The sequence below is a fragment of the Tiliqua scincoides genome, chromosome 3 (assembly GCF_035046505.1).
Source record: "Tiliqua scincoides isolate rTilSci1 chromosome 3, rTilSci1.hap2, whole genome shotgun sequence".
NCBI classification, from domain to species: Eukaryota; Metazoa; Chordata; class Lepidosauria; order Squamata; family Scincidae; genus Tiliqua; species Tiliqua scincoides.
This window is the reverse complement of record NC_089823.1, coordinates 78,343,029-78,363,026: the sequence shown is the minus strand read 5'-3', so window position 1 is coordinate 78,363,026 and position 19,998 is coordinate 78,343,029. Positions and strand designations below refer to the sequence as shown.

General features: G+C 43.1%; 1 protein-coding gene and 1 long non-coding RNA gene across 3 annotated transcripts in view; one reads left to right on the top strand and one right to left on the bottom strand.

Annotated features, from left to right (window-relative positions):
- Positions 1-467: 467 nt before the first annotated feature.
- LOC136645833 (uncharacterized) lies at positions 468-6,760 on the bottom strand. The gene is made up of 3 exons (XR_010794165.1): positions 6,720-6,760; positions 5,905-6,040; positions 468-1,637 (listed from the first exon to the last, which is right to left on the bottom strand). It is a non-coding gene; the product is annotated as an uncharacterized lncRNA (long non-coding RNA).
- A 4,588-nt stretch (positions 6,761-11,348) lies between these two features.
- Positions 11,349-19,998, top strand: part of RAI2 (retinoic acid induced 2) — a 42,751-nt gene continuing 34,101 nt past the window's right edge. The window contains exon 1 of one of the 2 annotated variants that reach the window (XM_066621226.1): positions 11,349-11,614. The gene's annotated coding sequence lies outside the window, so the exon portion shown is untranslated. Of the gene's footprint in view, positions 11,615-13,054; positions 13,107-19,998 lie in introns of those variants that run through there. The other variant, XM_066621227.1, reaches the window with a different exon arrangement.

Genomic DNA, 19,998 nt, shown 5'->3' with positions numbered 1-19,998 from the left:
TTTATTATTATTATTATTAAAAGCTTATAGGATGTAGCACATTATGTGCGAACAATTGATATAAACCATGAATGCTCAGTATATGTAGCACTGAGGTTATCTCATGTGAGAGAATAATCCACATTTTAAAGTTTGACAGATCATTTGCATAGTTTGCACATTAACATCTGCATGACTAAAATAGCTTCTAAAACTATTTTAATAACTTTGCCATTACATGTTGGGCATCCCTCATCCAAAGTGCTTGGGACCAGAAGCACTTTGGATATTGGATTTTTTTTCCATATTTTGGAATACCTACAAATACATAATGAGAGATATTGGGGATGAGGCCCAAGTCTAAACACAAAATTCATTTATTTTACATATACTTCTTATACACATAGCTTGAAGACAGTTTTATACAATATTTTAAATAATTTTGTACATGAAACAAGGTTTGTGCATGAAACACAGTTTATTTTTTTTTTTTTAGGCAAAAAAAGTTTTTAAAAGGTCATGTTGGTGCTTGAAAAAGTCCGCATTCTGAATACTCTGTATTTTGGAATTCTGGATTAGGGATGCACAACCTGTATTAATAATTTAGGGTTGTAGCCTAATAAAGTTAATGATTAAGTACCATTAGAATAAATGAAGTAAGTCCATCATAAGTACCATAATTCTATGCGTGACTACACAATTCTGTGCATATTTATTCAAAAGTCAGTCCCACAATGCTGGGACTTATTCTCAAGTAGGTGTGCATAGGATCACAGTTTTAGTAATCCTTCTTCATATACAAACCATATAAAATGTCTCCTGAACAAATGTCCAGGCTCTTCATTCTACTTTATTAGATATCACCGACATTTTATTTCTTTACCAAAACCAATTAAAACCTCAACCTCATACAAACTGCTTTTACTAAGGCTGCAATCCTATACACTGCTACCTGGAAGAAAGTTCCACTGAACTCAATGGGACTTACTTCTGAGTAGACAGGCATTGTGCTGTGAATCTACATACAGTTATTACAATGAACGAAAACATCATGCAGCAGGCGTTTATACATCTCAGTCTGTTGAAAATGAGCCATAAATAGGATCTGACTTTGGCCATATCTTGAAAGCTCAGAAACCCTGAGTGCAGTGCCATGATCCCTCAAGCAACATTCCAACTGCATCAAGGGCTATTTTTTAATCATTTGTGGGTAATCTTTGGCTATGATGAGCGTTGTAGTGGATGACTTCCCTTTTGCAGGTTACATTATGAAGACAATTTTACAGAGCAACATCAATACATTGTGTGCTGCTTACTGGAGTAGAAAGAGCATTTGCCCCTGGAGATGTACAACATTGTGCCAAAATACGCTGGCAGCACAGTCACTTCTCATTATCAACTTTACTTGATAATCTTTCATTCAGAAATGTATTTTTAAAAGTGCAAACATGTATTTGGAGTATAATATCCATTCCATATTTGCCATTACATTAGTCATGTAATGATGTTTCTGGCACAAATTCCTTTGCTATGCCTTCTCTCTGTTAAAAAGGAATCTGGAATCTTCTGTTAAAAAGGAATCTGGTAGAATTCTGTGATTCTCTTCAATCGTAGGAGAACTGAATGCGAAGTAGTCAACTTTCTAGGAAACAAAGTGTCTGTACAAAACAATTAGAGTAGCCGGATTTGAAACCGTTGGGATTAAAGTAATTGTAAACAAAGTGTGCCAATTCTAATGAATTTGGAACTGACCTATAAGAAATACTTCTGAATACAACAGCTTCATGCAATTTTGCAAGTGGAATTTAACATTGTCAATGGATTTTGGTATGTTTGAATATGTTTAATGAGTAACTGAAGTGACTCATTTTTTTCTTTTTTAATTTTCCAAAATAAAAACAAACAACAAATATAAACCAACACATAACAAATACAAACTCAATACACAGCACAAAAACACACAATTGGAGGGTGCAAGCAATCATATGTCAATATATCTAATCAATCAATACATATCTTCTGATCTTGTTCCTTTTCTAGTTTAGCCTCAATATCGTTTATTGATCATATCATATCCTATATAATATATCATGTATACAATATATTCAACTAAATGCCCTATCTTATACATCTACAACTTCATTTTCAACCAAGCACAGAATGGTCTCCATTGCTCTATTTGTGTTGGTTTGCGCTGTTGATCCAAAATCTCTGTACGTCTATCCATTAAGTGACTCATTTTTCTAAGATCTTCCAGGACGTGTTCAAGCAGAATACACCTAGAGGCCAGTCACATTTTGTGACCATTATGCTCTAGTCTCCTGCTGAAGCTCAGTCATTTTCCATAGAACAAATCTGGACACTAAGTACAAAGATTAAATTCATCTTATCAAGTGCTACCTAACTAACATACATTTGTTGTCACAGGACTGCAACCAAGAATTATACAAATATCCAACAAAGAGGATTTCCAAAAGGCTGGTATTCTGCAGGTTGTTCCTTTAACCCAGCGATTTTCAACCTTTTTCACCTCATGGCACACTGACAAGGCACGAAAATTGTCAAGGCACACCATCAGGTTTTTGGCAATTGACCAGGCACACCTGTCAGGGTTCCCCTGCTCCCCACAGACCCCAACTTATCAGAGCAGGGGTCCCAGAAGGCAGAGAGCAGTGGCCAGGGCCCCATACTGGGTCAAAGGATACCAGGGGTGGGGCCAGGATTGCCTAAGGGCCAGCAGTTGCCAGCAGGTGCTCCTTTTCAAACCCTCAGGCAGGAAGGGGAGGGGCAAGAGGAAGCAGGAAGCCCCATAAAAGGCAGGAGGCCAGTGATGACAGGCAGAGCAGAAAGAGAGGTGAGGTAGGAGGCTGTGCAGTCAACAGCGCCTGCTCAAGACCAGGGCAAACCAGGGAGGAGGACCAGGGTGCCTTAACCCCCTCCCCCTGAAGCAAGTCTGAGGCCTCTTGCTGGGGCATGCCTGCTTCAAACCCCTACACTTCCAGTGGGGGGCTCACATCCTGCATTGGCCCTACTAATAAATGACCTTCTCCCAAATTCCTGTGGCACACCTGTGGACCACTGTGCCGTGGCACACCACTGTGCTGTGACACAGTGGTTGAAAATAGTTGCTTCAATCTATTTCTGTCCAGCCCACAGGTATACACATTTGATCCCTGTTGTGTATATGCAACGTTGGCAGAAATGGCTTTAAAAGGATACCGTTTAAGACAACAGAATGGAATGCTGTATATTTAGTCTTCTCCCATCATGACCACTTGGAGAATATCCAGATGGTTTTTGACAAACCTAAATTACGCCAAATAAGGGCCCAATCCTATCCAATTTTCCAGCACCGGAGTAGCCGCAATGCTGCACCAAGGTAAGGGAACAAATGTTCCCATACCTTAAGCTTTGTGACTCCATCCCCACCAGAGGATGCAGTGCATGCCCCACTGGCATGGTTGCACTGGCACTGGAAAATTGGATAGGATTGGGCCCTCAATCATTAATCCAAATTAATTCATAGGAATCTCTAAGGCTTATAATTGTTTTCAATCTTTAACACTAGAAATGGATTATGGTATTCAGATTTGAATTTTTTCTGTACTGAAACCTGAGAAAGTCAACATAATATCAAAAAAATAATATTCCCATTCTTCCTTTTATTTTACATGCATCTCTTTTATTCTTTTCTTGCTGCATATTTTGCTTAATTGCTACTATGTTATTATCCTAATTAGGTACATATGTAGTAGTAGACTTCCACACACATATTCCCAGCTGGATAGAGAATATGGACCCCCTTTGCAATAATGGTTGGGGCTGCATCTGGAGAGTCCATTTACAGCCAAATATACAAGATACACCAGTGAATCTCCACATATGCTAGTATAGGGGTGTCAAACATAAGGCCTAGGGGCCGGATGTGGTCCGCAGAAGCTTTTTATCTGGCCCTCAGGCTCTCAGCTGCTGAGCAATGCTGAGGTCCCACTGCTGAAAGGGTGGCCCGCATGATAATTGGGCTCCCCCATATCTTGAAATATGATCAAGCCTTGTGTATTTTCTCTTCTGTCATTTGCAGTTAATGAGTTCCTACACAAGAACAAAGTGCTTATTTCTGATTTTGACCTGTTCAATGACATCACTTCCTGTCAAATGACATAATCACTTCTGGCCCTCGACAGGCATCATGAATGATATTCGGCCCACTGTATGAAATGAGTTTGACACCCCTGGGCTAGTATATCCCCATGTATGCAGATGCACTGAGAGCCCTGCCAGCAGAGAAATCTGCCCTCCAGCAGATGTGCCACAGAGTCCAGTATAACACTGAAACAACACTGCGCTGTTATAACTCAGACGCTGCTACAACTCTGCTAGTGGAGAAACCAAAGCTGGGGGGGAGGCAGAATGAGGCAGGATGTGAGGAGGATGTGGATGGAATGAGGAAGGGTCAACAACACACACTATATCCTAACCCCCTTCAGGTGATAGATGCCCCCAATGCTGGAAAAATGCTACACCAGTGACAAAGCCGGCAGAGGTAGGAGTAAATGTATCGCAAATAATGGAGATGGGGAAAATAGTAGGAAATCACATCTCCCACCACTTCCCCACCCTACCCATTTTCCTACAAAGGAGGATAGGATATAGTACTGCCAATCTCAGTATATACCAATATACACCAATCCCAGTATATAAACACCTGCCAGGGAGACTACAGCTCAGATGATTGAGCATGTGGCATGGGGCTATACTTCTGGTCTCTCAAAGAAGAACTCTGAAAAAGCAAACCATGTTGAAAGGGCACTTAGCCTGCATTTTTATGCAATGAGCTATCAGCACCCTACCGTGCTGCTGAGGTTGCCCTTGTGGCTCATCCCACTCCCTCCACAGAAAAAGGGTTCTATCCACCTGGTGAACTCCTCCACAAGGACTTTAACCTTTGCCATGGAGTAACTTGAGTGTTTCTTTCACCTGGGTGCCCTCTTACAAGGGAGCTATCCTATTACCCTTTTTCTGATGTGGTCAAAAAGATATTTCTTGGATGTGTTTGGGTGAGTGGCATTAGGGGACTGGGATCCTGCATGCTGGGATTCCGAGGATTCCCAGCTTCTGCCTCTTGCTGGTTACATCACAGTAGCTCCTGTGGGCTCTGGTGTGAGTATGTCAGTGTGCCTGTGGGGCATTTTCCCATGGTTGGTGGAGGTGACCATTGCTGGGTTGCTCATTTCTTGGTGTTGGCTGGGGCGGGGGGGAGGGGAATCAGCCTAACAGTGACTGATCATTGGCCCTGTCTCCTGCTCGCTTTGCTCAAACAATGCTTTTCTGGCCACCAGCATTGGGCCTGGGTAGCTGCAGTGATTTGCTCCTTGGATGTCTGATGGACATCATTCTGACACTGAACCGACATCAGACAACCACTTCATGGATGTTGGTTGCAGCCGGTAACAATACGTGGGCTGCTACAGTTTGGGGGGGGGGAGCACGACTGATAGGGCCTGTACCAGCGTAGCACTGCCTTGCCTCTGGTGTTTCTCTTCCTTCCCTCTTACTGGACATGCTTAGGACATGGTAGTCATTGTTCCAGCATTGGTGCACCATCGCTGTGTTGTCCAAATAAGATTAGTCTGTAAAAAAAGTTAAAATTCTACTGCTCAGATATTTGAAAAGGGAAGCTGCATTCATTCCCACCCAATCACCCCACTTCCTTTCCCTGCTAAAGAGCAGGAGTTTAACCTTTTTTTTTTTTAAATAAAAAAAGGGCTCTGATAGCAATCCCAGTTGTTTCTTGTGCATTTCTTTGAATCAAAAGTTATATGTATAAACAAGATTTCTTCATTGTTCATTTATCTGGTAAAACCACACAATAGTAGAAAGAAAGAGGAATTTCTCTCCATGAGAAAAATTACTTCCAACACTTACCCAAGCACAAAATCCATGTGCATCAAGCATGATGAGCACACATGTGTTCTCAAAGTGGCAGTTAGGAAAAGATGGAGCTGGTACTTTTGAGGTTTCTAAGATACACCATTAATGCTACATGGGTGTATCCGTCAGGCTATGGGGAAGAAAAATGTTTGAGGAAGTTATTCAATATTCATAATTTATTTCAATAACACAAACTGTAATTTGTGACAGCTGAATTTAGGGTTATTGTAATCAAACACTTTAGAATTCCTTGTTATAATAATAAATAACCCAAACAGATTACATGAAATATAAGATAAATGTGGTGATGTGCACCTATGGAACCCATAAATTAATACATAGTAGTAGTAAAAATACAACTGTCTACCACATTGCTAAATGCTTGAGGCCATGATATCTTGCTTTCCTCAAGAGACATACAATAAAGTGACAAAGCAGACTTCCACCCCAACTTCTTAATGAAATTGACCGTGGCAGGCTTGTGAGAACATCAGCATCAGACATGTGAACAGGGCAACCAGCCACCATCAACAGAAGGCTTTTTGATTGATTTTAAATTAAGGTCATGGTCCCTCAGGCCACAGCCAGATTTGATTATTTCTGGCATATTTCAAATGTGTGTTAGGTTCCTTTTCTTTATGAGCAGCAGTTAGGGTATTCTACAGAGCAGTGACCCTTAAAACTTATCACATGTGCAGAAAAACTCACATCCCCACTATCCTTCTCGCAATTATCTACATCTTATTTAACAATTCAATGTAACTCAATTTAATAACTGGATATATGGTTACATTGCAAGAGCATCTGACCTTACTACTTCCAAGGTCAACGTACACAATTCACTGGGTTGGCTCAGTTGTCCTTCACAAGCAGCATTTAACAGCAACAACAGATCCATGGGTGCTGGGAGTACCAGGATCCATACCCTAAGGCAGAGGAGGCATCTCATAAGTTCCTAAAACCAAAAATTTATTTACCATCCCCTGTACTACACTGGAAAGGTGTGTTGTTACAACTCTGTCAGTTCTTTTCTATTATATTAATTGATAATTTACAAAAAATAATTATGGGGAAAACCAAAAGAAAGACCAGTTAGGTCAACTGCTACAATTTTCTGCTATGTAGCGTTTCACCTCAAATTAAGAATCAGTCACACAATGGCTCACTTCAGACATAATGCCCAGTCATGGTTTGTGCCAGCATTGTTTAGAACCCAAGCTGGTGTTTGACCTCCTAATCAAGGAAATCATCATTTAGAGGAGTGCTCAGCACACCTGTTAACCATGAATCTGAAGGATTCAAAAAAATCATCCACCCTGTTCATCACTGTTGAAGGGTCTTGCATATCTACAAGTGCTCATAACAAATGAATTGATATTGTCCAAGATTATAGTGAACCACAAAAAAGAGGACTTGGGGCCCAATCCTATCCAACTTTACAGTGGCAATGCAGCCACAAGGCAGCCCCAAAGTAAAAGAACAAATGTTCCCTTACCTTGAGGAGACTTCTGTGAGTTCCCCACCACTACCACCACCACCACCAAAGGATGCAGCACAAGTTCATTGGCCTGGCACCAGTCCTGGAAAGTTGGATAGGATTGGGCCCTTAGTTACTGTGGAGCACAATGTTAAAGGTGCCCTTAGGCAGAACAAGGAATGTGTTTATTTAAAAATCCAGGAGGTTAAAACTGAAGATTTTGATACAAACAGAGCAATGTATTCTTTTAATCCCAACTATGTAATGCCATCTCTTGCTATTGCTCTCTTTTTCTCTGGAACTCTCCTAAAAAAGCCACATTTTCTGTGAAGTTCAATTAAATTAAAATTAAAAATTATATTTAAAATGTTCATTTAAAAATACGTTTTCTTTTTTTAGTTAAATTAACTGCTTTGTGAACTACTTTTTGTTGAAAAGCAATATATTATTGTTGCTGTTGTTGCTGCTGCTAATAAACTCTTTAGTACAGTATTTCCTTCTGAATGAATAGCACAATCCTATGCATTTTACTCAGAAGTACATCTCATTGTGTACAATGAGCCTTACTCCCAGAAAAGTATGTATAGGATTGCTGTCTTACAGTACAAACCTAGGCATGTCCCAGTGAGTTTACTAGAAATTACTCCCTAATAAGTGTGTATAAGATTGCACCTTTAGTCCCAGTAAAGTTTGTATAGGATTGCTGCCTAACAGCCCAATCCTGAGGTGCCTGCAGTGCCCAGGCTCGGCAGCTCTGTGGAGGGCTGCCGCCTGATCCTGCGCCTCCCACGCTACCACGGGACCCTCCCTGGAACGCCACCCCCACAACCCCGGCCACACCCCCGCCTCCCATTCCGCAGCCTGGCGGTCCGGGAGACTTCCGAGCCACGGAACCCGGGCAACCGCCACACACTAGCCCAGCTCCGGCCGGCGCTGGGTTAGCTCCACTGGGAGCCCAGCGGTGAGCCCCGCAAATGTGCCTTATAGCACGTTTGCAACTGTGGTCCGTGGCACGGAGCCGTGCTGCAGACCACAGGATTGGGCTCTTAATGATTGCTAAAAACAAGCTTAAATTATGTGTAACTGAAGACATAGGTGTCTTCTGTTTACTCCAACCCCCCTCTATTGCTTCTCCTATGTCAAATTTTAGATTCTGAACTCCTGGGGTCAGGACCTATCTTTTGCTATTGCTTTGGAAAATGTTAGATGTATTAAGAACATAAGAACAGCCCCACTGGATCAGGCCATAGGCCCATCTAGTCCAGCTTCCTGTATCTCACAGCGGCCCACCAAATGCCCCAGGGAGCACACCAGACAACAAGAGACCTCATCCTGGTGCCCTCCCTTGCATCTGGCATTCTGACATAACCCATTTCTAAAATCAGGAGGTTGCACATACACATCATGGCTTGTACCCCGTAATGAATTTTTCCTCCAGAAACTTGTCCAATCCCCTTTTAAAGGCGTCCAGGCTAGACGCCATCACCACATCCTGTGGCAAGGAGTTCCACAGACCAACCACACACTGAGTAAATAAATATTTTCTTTTGTCTGTTCTAACTCTCCCAACACTCAATTTTAGTGAGTGAAATACTAAATACTAAATTCATTGTGAAATAGTAATGACAATAGCTAATGCAGTAGCAAACAAGGGTGCAACCCATACTTCACTTCCTTATTCTGGGCATTCTTCCCAGAGCAGAAAACCTACTGCCTGTGCCTGTTTTCCCACAAAATTACATAAAGCTGTTGCAGAAGGTGGCACTTGGCTGGGGTAGAGATGTGTGGTGGTGGCAGAGATGTGTGAGGTGTGGTGGTGGCATTTTACAGTAGTGATTTAAAAACCAGTAAAAACATGAGTGTTGGCATCACAGCCCATGAGGGACATAAAGGGAGTAATTTGTACCAGGCCCAGGGTTAAAAAGGGGCCCAGGAGCCAAAGGGGGGGACCTAGAGATTTCTTATGATTTTCTATTTTCCTTTCTCACCTGGACTCACTGCCTGTGTAAGATGCTGGGTGCATGGCTGCTGCTGCTACTGAAAGCCATATGTGCTGGGCCAAGGAATGCATACACAACACTCCTTAATACAGTGTCAGTCATGGAGGAAACTGGCCTGCTACAGTAGCTCTTTGAAGTGTAGATCTGCTTGCCATGAAGGAGTATATAGGAGCTCAGGGACACAGCTGTGGGGTTACAGCTGCTGCAGAAGTATGCTTTGGTGCAAATAGGTCACTTTGTGTTCTCCTGTGAGCCTAAATACAATGATGCTAATTTTCTGCAACAATTTTCTAAAGATTTTAGAGACAGTGTGTTTGGTTTTCCATTTTACTGTATCTAGCTGCTAGTGCTTCATGAGCAGGTAGAACTGGGTTCTACATTGGGAAGCCCAGTAGACCTGAACTCCAAAGAATTTTCCAGCCACATCCAGCCCCCCCCCCCCCGATAAAATTCTTCTCCAAGGCCCTAGTTGGCATAACCAGAAGCTCTTGTACTATTTACTGTGGGTCCATTGCATCAATCATCCTCCCCAAATATTTTGGCACTCATTCCTTAGGCCCGGACACATTGAAGGCTCAGCATGCACATGTGAAACCATAATAAAGAGGCTGCAGGCACATCATGTGCAAAGTGCTGTTCTCTGGCACCGGCTGCCCGGAGCCCACTCTCTTGATCTGGGTTTAAGAGGAAATGCTTCCACCAGGTCACTGTGCATCCCACCCCTATCATCACAATGTTGGCTCAGGGCCCAATCCTATCCAATTTTCTAGTGCCAGAACAGCCGTGCCTAGGGGGCATGCACTGCATCCTGTGGTGGGGAGACAGTCTCAAAGGCCTCCTGAAGATAAGGGAATATTTGTGCCCTTACCTTGGGGCTGCACTGGTGATGGAAAGTTGGATAGGATTGGGCCCTCAGTCCCACGGAGTTCAGTGGAACTGCTCCCAACTACATAGGGCTCAATTGTGCCACTGAGCCTTTGCCAGGCGACTCCACTGTTGCGGGTTCTCCGGCCATACGTCCCTAGCACGCCAACCGGCTGTTTCCCCTTTCCCTGGTCTTTTTCCCACCCTGGATAAGCTCCTCCTCAGTCTCTCCCCACAGACAGGGCTGTGTAATTCATAAGGCTGAAGCTTAGTGGCCCCGCAGAGACTAGGGGCCCGTCTCTTTTTTTTGCTGAGGCCAGTAGTGGACCTCCCCAGCCCCATGGCAAAGGTTCGCGATGGTGCTCCCTCAGGATGCCTCCTCCCCCTTACCTGGAGCGCACTGTACCTTGCGCGACTCCAGGGCGTGTTGGGGAAACCTCCTGAAGGTTCCCTGAGGCTTTATACTGTGCTGCTGGCAAAGCGTGACCCCCTGGGGATCCTCAGAGGCTTCTGCAGGGTCCTAAAGGTGCGCGCCTCTCTGCACCTGGGGCATTTGCCCCTCATGCGAAGGGCAGGTCCGCCACTGGCTGAGGCACTTCTACCCATGCCCGAGGGCCCCAATGCTTAAAGGCACTTTGCGCTCTGCCCCATAGCGATACGTGTACCGCCAGCTAGAGAGGGCCGGGCCGAGGTGTGAGTACAGCCCTGCCCACGGCGCCAGGCCTTTCGTCCTCCCCCAGCAGAGACACCAGGCGTCCTCCTCACGACTCCCTGCCCGAGCATCCCACGCTCAGCATCCTTCGCAGCCGGGGCGGTGGCGCCTGGTCCTTGCGCGCGCGCGCGCCAGCTGCGCCCCTGCGCCGTCGGCGGTGGTGGCGCGTGCCGGGCTGGCCTGGGCTTGGCTCTCGCCTGGGCGCATCGCATTCGCCTCTGCGCCTGGTGGAGAGCAGGCGGGCATGCGCCCTAGCAAGCCAGCCAGCCAGCCAGCAGCAATTTGGGAAGGGGCGGGGGCTGTGACCCTCCCTGCTGCTCCGTGCGCCCTGGGGGCGGGCGCTGCTCGGCTTCCTCCCGCCCCCTCCCCGTGCCTGAGAGAGCTGCCAGGGATGCCCAGACAGCAGCAGACGTTGCATTCTAGCTGCGCGTACAGCGGGTCCTCCTCTCGCTGCCAGGCGGCTGGAGACGCGAGCAGCGGCGCAGCCTGACAGATACTGACGCTGCAAGGACGCAGGGGAGGGGGGAACCTCCCCTTCCTCCTCCCCCTCCGTCGTCGCTCAGCTGCAGCAGTCGCCAGAGCGCACAGAGCGCCAAGGGGGCTACCCATCCATGGAGCCGAGCGAAGGCAGCGCCAGCCGCGGAGACTGAGGTGCGGTGGGGTTGCTCGAGGCCAAGGACGGGGAGATCCGCAGCGCCCCCCCGCGTGTGAAGGGGAGGGCTCCGGAGCTGAAGGGGGGAGGAACGCAGGTTGCCTTCTTGGGAGATCTCTCCCAAACTGGGCAGCCTGACGGGGAGGGGCAAGGCGCGCTGGTGCTGCAGCTGGCTGACAGGTTGCCTGCGCCCGGGGAGGGCTGAGCCCCCCAGCTCTGGGGGTGGAGTGCCTGGCTGCCTCCATCTCTCTCCAGACCCCGGGGAGAGGGAGAGGGAGGGGGTGAGGGTTCGTTCGACTGTGGTGACAGGCAGAAAGGCCTCGGGGGCTCATTTGATCCTTCCACCCTCGGGGGAGGGGGCCCCGAAAGTCTTGGCAGGGCCATCTCCCCTGGAGCCCAGGTGGATTTCCATCCGATTTGGTCGACGAGAGAACCGAGGTTGTTGTGAAGCATCCATTTTGCCATCTGAGGGGTTTGGCTGCACACAAGCCTTCTGGTCCTTGGCGGAGGATGCTGTGCAAAAGCAGCGCCTGCTTCCCCCAGAGGCTCCCACTGACAGGGGTGCGAAGTTGGGCTGTGCTGTATTTTGCTAGATTCTGGGAGTGGAGGACCCTGCTGGGGTCGCCCACAGCATTTGCTCCTTTGTGACTTGATGGAGCAAGCAGTCCTCAGTTGGACCTGCAGCCTTGGGCCTTCCCGTTATCATTCTGGGAGGCAGGCTGGTCCAGGGGAAGATGAGAGACTCCGAGGAGGGAGCACCAACTATAGCAGGGTCTGGATGCTTGGTACTGGAATAGAATAGATCTATACAATAAAGAGAGCTATAGGTACCTTTCAATTTATAGCACAATACGTTTGTATTTTGTAGGGCTTTTGCATCTGAGTATATTTGGAGTATTTTGTTGTGTGTGTGCTTCCCCCCCATGAATGTTTCCATAAAAGCGTGGCTATTGTTTCAGCACTGAAGGAGGTCTGCATGTTCAGTGAAATAAAATCTCTGTTGCGTTTGCTGTTTAGGGGTAGAAATGTTGCCAAACAGCTGCTGCTTTGTGTTTCAATTGCAGAGGTCCCAGGAGTAGGTTTTGGACATGGAGTGACATGGTGTGTAAACGATGAAGGAAGAGGAGGACAAGGGTCAAGTGCAGATTTATGGGTGCATAGACCTCCCCCCTGCTAAACTTCTTAAAAACAATAATTTGGAGAGGCCACAGTAGATCATATGCCTGAGGATAAAGGAAACCCTGTCTTACTAGTAAGCAGTATTTCAAAATTGGTTTGTAATATTCCCAATCCACAGTAAAGGGCTGGGGCAAAATTATATATGCTATATATATGATCAGTTTTTGCTGTCTTTGCAGGATCACTGTCTAATAGCAACTCCTCTTTTGTAGTTAAAATTCATACTTATGGTACCCCCCCCCCCAAAGCAGACCCAAAAGCAGTCACTTGCTGCTTTTTTCCACTTTGATGCAAGTGCTTGTTTTGGAAAAGGTAATTGTAAGTGTGTGTTTTTGTTTTCCTGTTTCTGGCTTTGAAACTGCGTGATTGTCTTGTCTTTTAGAACATCTGTAAATATTTCATTTGAAGATCTTGCATCAACTAAAGTCCTACTTCCCAAAATTCTTAGAAAAAAACACATAGCTGACCAAATCTGTGGTACCATTTTTCCTTTTGTGGATTTGTTTTATATTTTACTTTTACTTGGAAAAACTTAAATATAGCGTTGTTTTGAAAAAAGAGATAAGTGGGGTCATGGTAGGAAATCTTCCAGGGGAATTTACCTTCTTATCAGCAGCAAGGTATAGCACTATTGGTCATTTTGGTACATTTTGTCAGCAATAGCATACTTTTAGATAAGTACAAAAATCCAGTACACTGTATGTTCTTCCTCTTTCAGTGTACAAGTTTTTAATGGCACTCTCCACTTTCCCTCTCTCTCTCTCTCTCTGATTGAACAGTTGAAAATAAGGATGTTTGGACTTGGGTTGTTCAGTGCTGACTTGCTGGTTGAGTCATTCTTGTTTGCATATTCCAGTATGGGAGAAAGAGAGAGATTCATGGAAAGAGAAAGATTAGTGGTTCTGAACAGGAGAAGAAATAATGAGCAAGTTATGTTGTAGAAAAGTGTAATATACACATGATGTGAATAATATTTCACCGGATTTCCTGTGGAGTCCCAAAGAAACCTGCCCCTCTTAAGCTTCATTCATTCCCTCTAATAGCCTTGCCTTTTTTTTGTTTGTTTGGCTTTAAGAAAAACACAAGTTGCATCAATTTTGTAATGGTTCTCTGTGATAAGCAGGGGTCTCCACTAGGGGCTTCATTGAGATACTGAGAACTGCATATCATGACCAAAGTGCACCTCTTTTTAGACTGTGAACCTTTTGGGGGCAGGAAACCATTTATTGATTTATATTGCTCTGTAAACTACTTTATGGACTTATTTTTGTTGAAAATGAGTATATAAATATAATTCTATTGTCATTAAAAACAAGAGAAACACTTGCCAAATAATAAAAGATGAGACATTTTTCAGCACATTTTTTGAGAAAGAAAAAAGGAGCTCAATTTCTCTCTTTCTATTTGAGAAGTCTGAACTGGTTTCACTACCAGAAAAACCTGTTTATTTTGGGGAGCAGAAGCTGGAGAATTGAACTGATTGCACTAGGATCACATAAGGATTTGAAAACATTTAAAACAATAGATCTTTTTTCATGTATTATGTTCTTGTATAGTATAAAACAAACTTAATGTAATGTGTATACTTTTCAGAATTTCCTGTTTGTACAGTAATCTGATGCAAAATTAAATATAGCAGAATGAAAATTATCCCTATTATTGGGGGGGGGGGGAAACTCCAAAGCTAGGAAGTTGTTACCTTGCTGGTATTTTTTTTATTTTAACATAGGGGACAAAAGTATGTAATCTTCCCTCCCCAAAAGTCTATATAGCAGACCAGGCTGCTTAAGACTTAAGGATAGTGGGTTGAATGTATAAATTTTCTTCAAGGAAATAAAAATGACCTTAATTAGGCCCAGCTGCCCAGACTCCGTTAAATGGCATATGGGTTTGTTTACTTCAGATGTTTTTAGGTTGTAGAGTTGAGATTTGATGTGAAGAGTTTTATGTGGCAAATAATTTAACCTCAATTACTTTTATATAAATCATATGAGTGACTGTCAAGAGGACCTAAGCACGCATGGTGATCCACTCCATGTTAAAAAGAAACTAGAAACCTAAAGAGATTTGTCCGATTATTACCAATAAATATATATGAACTTTAGTTTTCCTTACATTTGCAGCTCCTAGCTTTGTTCACCTCTGAGCCCATGTGTGCGCGCACAGAGTACAGTCTGAAATATATTTGCTCAGAAATAAGTTGTATTCTCTTCGCTAAACCTTACTTCCAAGTAAATGTATTTAGGATTGTAATCATGGGCTCTAGTTCCTAATATTTGTTCTTGCCCTATTTTCTCTGGATCATCCCTAAACTTTTTGTCTTGCTCCCTCCCACCTTTCCTCCCTCGGCCTGCTATTTAAGCCTTTGCCTGCCCTTTTCCTAGGCCTTTATGCCCATGCCTCCCCTCTCTGTGACATGAGTTGCTTCATCACTGGCCTGTAGAAGTTTTCTGCTGCCAGAGGGATATCGAATATTTGGGTGATGCTTTTAATCCTAACCCAATTGGTGTTTGTGCTCATGAAGTGCAAACATTCTAGCTTCACCTTTTGCTTTCCCCGCTTTGTACAAAAACCTCCCTAGTTGTGTAAAAGACCATTTGTCTGAAATGCTTCCCTATACCTGCTGTTTAAACTCTTTAGGTTTAACAGTGCATGTCAGGGGGTGGATCATCTAAATCGCCATCCTCTGTGATCAGGGAGATTTTTGAGGAAAGCAAAGCAAGTGAAGGGAGAGGCCAGGACACATGATGGACAATTTGGTCTGAAAATTATTATACAGATTGGCCCTGCGATATTGGGGCAGCTTTGCTTGTTGCTAGCAGAGGCTTTTGTGGTGCCACAAAACTCCGGTGCATTCCAGTATAAATATTAGATAATTATTTTTCCAAGCTTTCCCCCCACAGAATACTTTAAAAAACAAATACAATGACCTCTGTTGTTGATGATGATGAAGAAGATGATTATGTTACACACAAGCAGTTGGTCCCATGAGAGAGAGAATCTGTGAGATGAGTCATGGAAGACTCCTGAAGCCCTGCCCACCCTGGGCAGTCTTCTGTTCTGTACTTCATTGCTCTGTACTGTTCTGTACTTCTTTGCCAGCCCATTTCTCACACAGGGTCAGGGGAGGAACTTTCCATACATTTCTTTCAGAAAAACTGTGTGAAAAGCCTAGTGGAGGAAGTGCCCTTTGGAAGATAGTTGTTGTAAAGATGATTAGTGCAGAATAAAGACTTTGATCCTGTCTTCACTGGAGCCAAAACTTCTCTCAAATGGCTTTCCAGTAGAAAAAGAACCCATTACTCAGATATTGAGATTTTCAGTTATGGCAGTGTTTTAATATTACTTTGTGTTTCTCTGTTATGTTGAAAGTGTTACTGAAATATATAAATTAGGAGCTAAGGGTTCAATCCTATCCAATTTTCCAGTGCCGATGCAGCCTTGCCAATAGGGCATGCGCTGCACCCTGAGGTGAGGAGGCAGTCACAGAGGCCTCTTCAAGGTATGGGAATATTTGTTCCCTTACCTTGGGGCTGCATTGTGGCTGCACCGGTGCTGGAAAGTTGGATAGGATTGGGCCCTATGTATTTGGAAGTGTCTTTCAAGTAAATCAGTTTGGATTTGTCTGCTAGGCCGTGATCCTCAGTATACTTCCTCAGATACGTGTTCAGTTGAAATCAGTAGGGTTTACATTTAAGAAAGCATACTTAAGTTCAAAGCTATTCTGGTTTTGTGTATTTGCAAATCTGAGTGGTTTAGAGCTGAAGTGGTCTTTCTTTCAGTTGTTGGTCCAGAAAATCCAGAAGCAAAATTGGAGGTAACAGATTTTCTCATGATGGTACTGCAGTGGACAAGTGATTTGTGTTTTTCCCATGTTGAGCAAAAAAACTGGACTTTGAATGTTTTTTCCCCCCTGAACCAGACTTCATGTGTTGTACAGTCAGATACCACTTCTAGAGAATAACAATGCAGGCATTCTTCTTGACATCCCACAGAAAATTGTCATAGTTAGCAAGGAGTCAATTTTTTTTCTCTTTCTGTAAGCCTAGGGAGTGCTTTGCAATATGTCTTTTTAAAAAAAAAACCTGGGGAAATCTTTTTCAATGGTATAATAATTATTTTTGGTTAATGATTGGTTGTACAGTATTTAGAAGGGAGGAGAAGCTCCTTAGTAGTTTCCACAATGATGATTATTCACATATTTAGAATACAAAAAGAAACTGTGTTTCTGTCAGATTTTTTGCTGCTGCTATATATCTATTTTGATTTTGCACCAGTTCTGGTTAGGAGTTGTACAGATGGCATTAGAATGACAGCAGTGCTCTCTCAGATTGGGAGAGGGGGATGTCCCTAACTTCCTTTGCAATGTTACATGGAATTCTGGAGCTGTGTGCAACTTGAGAGTTGAACATTTGCATCCTATGATGCATTGAAAGTAGTGCACCTCTTGGATCATTGATATATATGGAAATCCAGGTTCTCTACAAGAGGAACATTTCTCTCACATGTATATGTGTAGAATACATATAGTCTTGACATTACTGAAAATAACTTTTTTTTTGTTTAGCTGATCAAATTTCATTAGAGGTTTAGTCTGCATTTAAGTCACTGCCTTGTTAAAAAATACATTTAAATCAGCAAGTAACTAGTTATGTTACTTCATTTAACTAAGATTCATGTGTTACTTTCTGTAACAAAACTTGTGGAAATATTTACTTGTTTTCTGTATTGGAGAGTTGGAGTCAGCATTATCAATTTAAAGAAAGATGTTTAGAATAAGATTGAAACCTTTTGGTTGTACTCTAATATCTTGTCAGTCTCGCCACCTCTCCCTAGTAAAGGATCTATCAGTTTTGTTTTTATTATGACTTGAAATGAGATGTGGAGAAGAAGAAAATTAGTCTCCCTGAAATTACGTTTGGTAATGAGGGTTGTGCTTTCACGCTCAAGGTTGGACTTCAACTTAATATGAATTTTTTCCCCAGATACGGTGACTATCAGTCCTGGTTTTGTGTATGGCCTTCCCTTCCCCCAGTTACACCGGACATGTTAAGCATCAGGCATATTTTTTAAAACATTTCTAATCCTTGAGTTGTGAAAACACCTTTGTTGTGGAACATTTGTTTGCCATTATGATATACAGTCTCAAATCTAGCATATTAGTGATCCGTAGGGCATTTAGGATTATATTTGAGGTATCCAATTAAATATGCAGGGTTCATAGATCTGTTGGAAAATAGTAAATTTTGCAGGCTTGCCAGAAAGAAGGTTAAAAGATCTCAAAAAGGGGAGGCAAAATCTGATATGAATGCAATCTTTGATATCTCCACAGGCATTGACTGACTACTTTTGTCTCATGGAATGTTCTCCCTGTTATAGTCATGCAGAAGTGTTAAAGACAGAAGAGGCTGTGTGCCATTAGTGGGTTATGGCATAGAAGCAAGGACTTTCAGAAGAGTATTAGGTTGAGGGAAGAAAGCACCCAAATGCTCTTTCAGGTTCACATAATACATTTCAGGTGTCTGTACATGCGAGAAAAGACAGCACCCAGGCTTATTTAGATTGTCTTCTTCCAACTTTCATGTCAGTAGATTGTCATTGATTGTGCTGCCTGCTGTTGGGCTAAGCAATGGATGATTACTTCATCTGTTGTGGTAATCAGGCTTGATGCGGTCATCTTCCCCACAACAGTCTTGTGACTCCTAGAGTAGCAGGCCACTTCATTAGGTGCAAGAAGTATTATTTGCACTTGAGTCTCACAAGCACTTTTGTATTTTTCTGCTCAAGCTCAGTCTATCTGTAAGACATTGTAACCACTCTTTAAAGGGGAAGGGGAAGAGGCACTATGCCTGCCAGTCATGATTGTGTGCAGCTAACTCAGCTGCAAAACTAACTGCTTCTGTGCTTAACTTTGTATAACAATAAGTGCCTATGCTGTCATTGTGGTTAGTGCACTTAGAGCTCAGTGACTTTGGTTTCAAATCTTTAGCTATTTGAAAACACTACGTTTCCTGCTGTCAGTGGCATAGCTAGCGGGAGGGGGCAGGCCACCTGGGGTGACACCACTAGTGACCAAAATCACAATTGTTAGGAATAATACCATCATGTTATATATCATTTGATGTGTAATTTACAGGAGAATTCAGGGAAATATCTTCATTCTATCAAAATGCAGATAGCCAGAAAACAAAAATACAACTGTCATATGTAACAAAAAGTTGATTTTCTTAACGCAAAGTGGAGCGATGAGACTGATTATTTGAAGTCAATGAGATGTTGGTATGACACAGCATGAAACCAATAAGCTGTTAGTAAGGTGACACCTTCAGGGGTTGTATGACCCCACTGGTGACCAAAATTGTGAAAATTGTGGGTTTTTAAAGGAATAATATCATGTTATATATCATTTGATATGTAATTTAATGACAAATGTAATGAAATAAACCACATTTAAATATCATTGTTCCATCAAAAGCTATAGTCAAATAACTAGAAAAAGAAAACACAACATGCTTAGGTAACAAAGTGGATTTCCTTAACTCAAAACTGACCAATAAGTCTGAGTCATCGCTAACTCTAGTGATCCTACTGTTGGGAAGGTTGGGTGTTGTAGGTCACTGGTTTAGATGACTTTTAAAGTGGATTCTAAACATTCATGGTGGACTATAGTCTATCAGTGATTATTAACCATGATGACTGCATTGAACCTCCAGGTGCAGGGGCAGTATATCACTGAGTACTATGTGCAGGGGAGCAGGAAAGGTATTCATCCATTGCATGAGAAGAAATATTCACTGCATTTATTTTCTGGCCATTATTATTATTCATTTCATGTCATGACTATTACTATCTCTCAGCCTCACCTACCTCACAGGGTCAAGGAACCATACACACCACCCTGAGCTCCTTAGAGGAAGGGTGGTATTAAAATGCAAAAAATATTAATTTTGTCATGTGGGGGAGTGTCAAAATTTATGGGCCCCCGGTGTCAAATGACCTATCTACACAACTGCCCCCTTTTACAGGTGTTAGGCCACCTGATCCCATGGAATGGAAGTGATGGTATATTTATTATGTTTCTTGTTCCTCCCATTGAACAGAATATTTCTCATTCCATGTAATCAGTGTCGTATATTGGAATTCTTTCTAAAAGTAAGAGCATACACTATAAAAACAAAGAATATCTCTTTTGGTGATTGCAGTA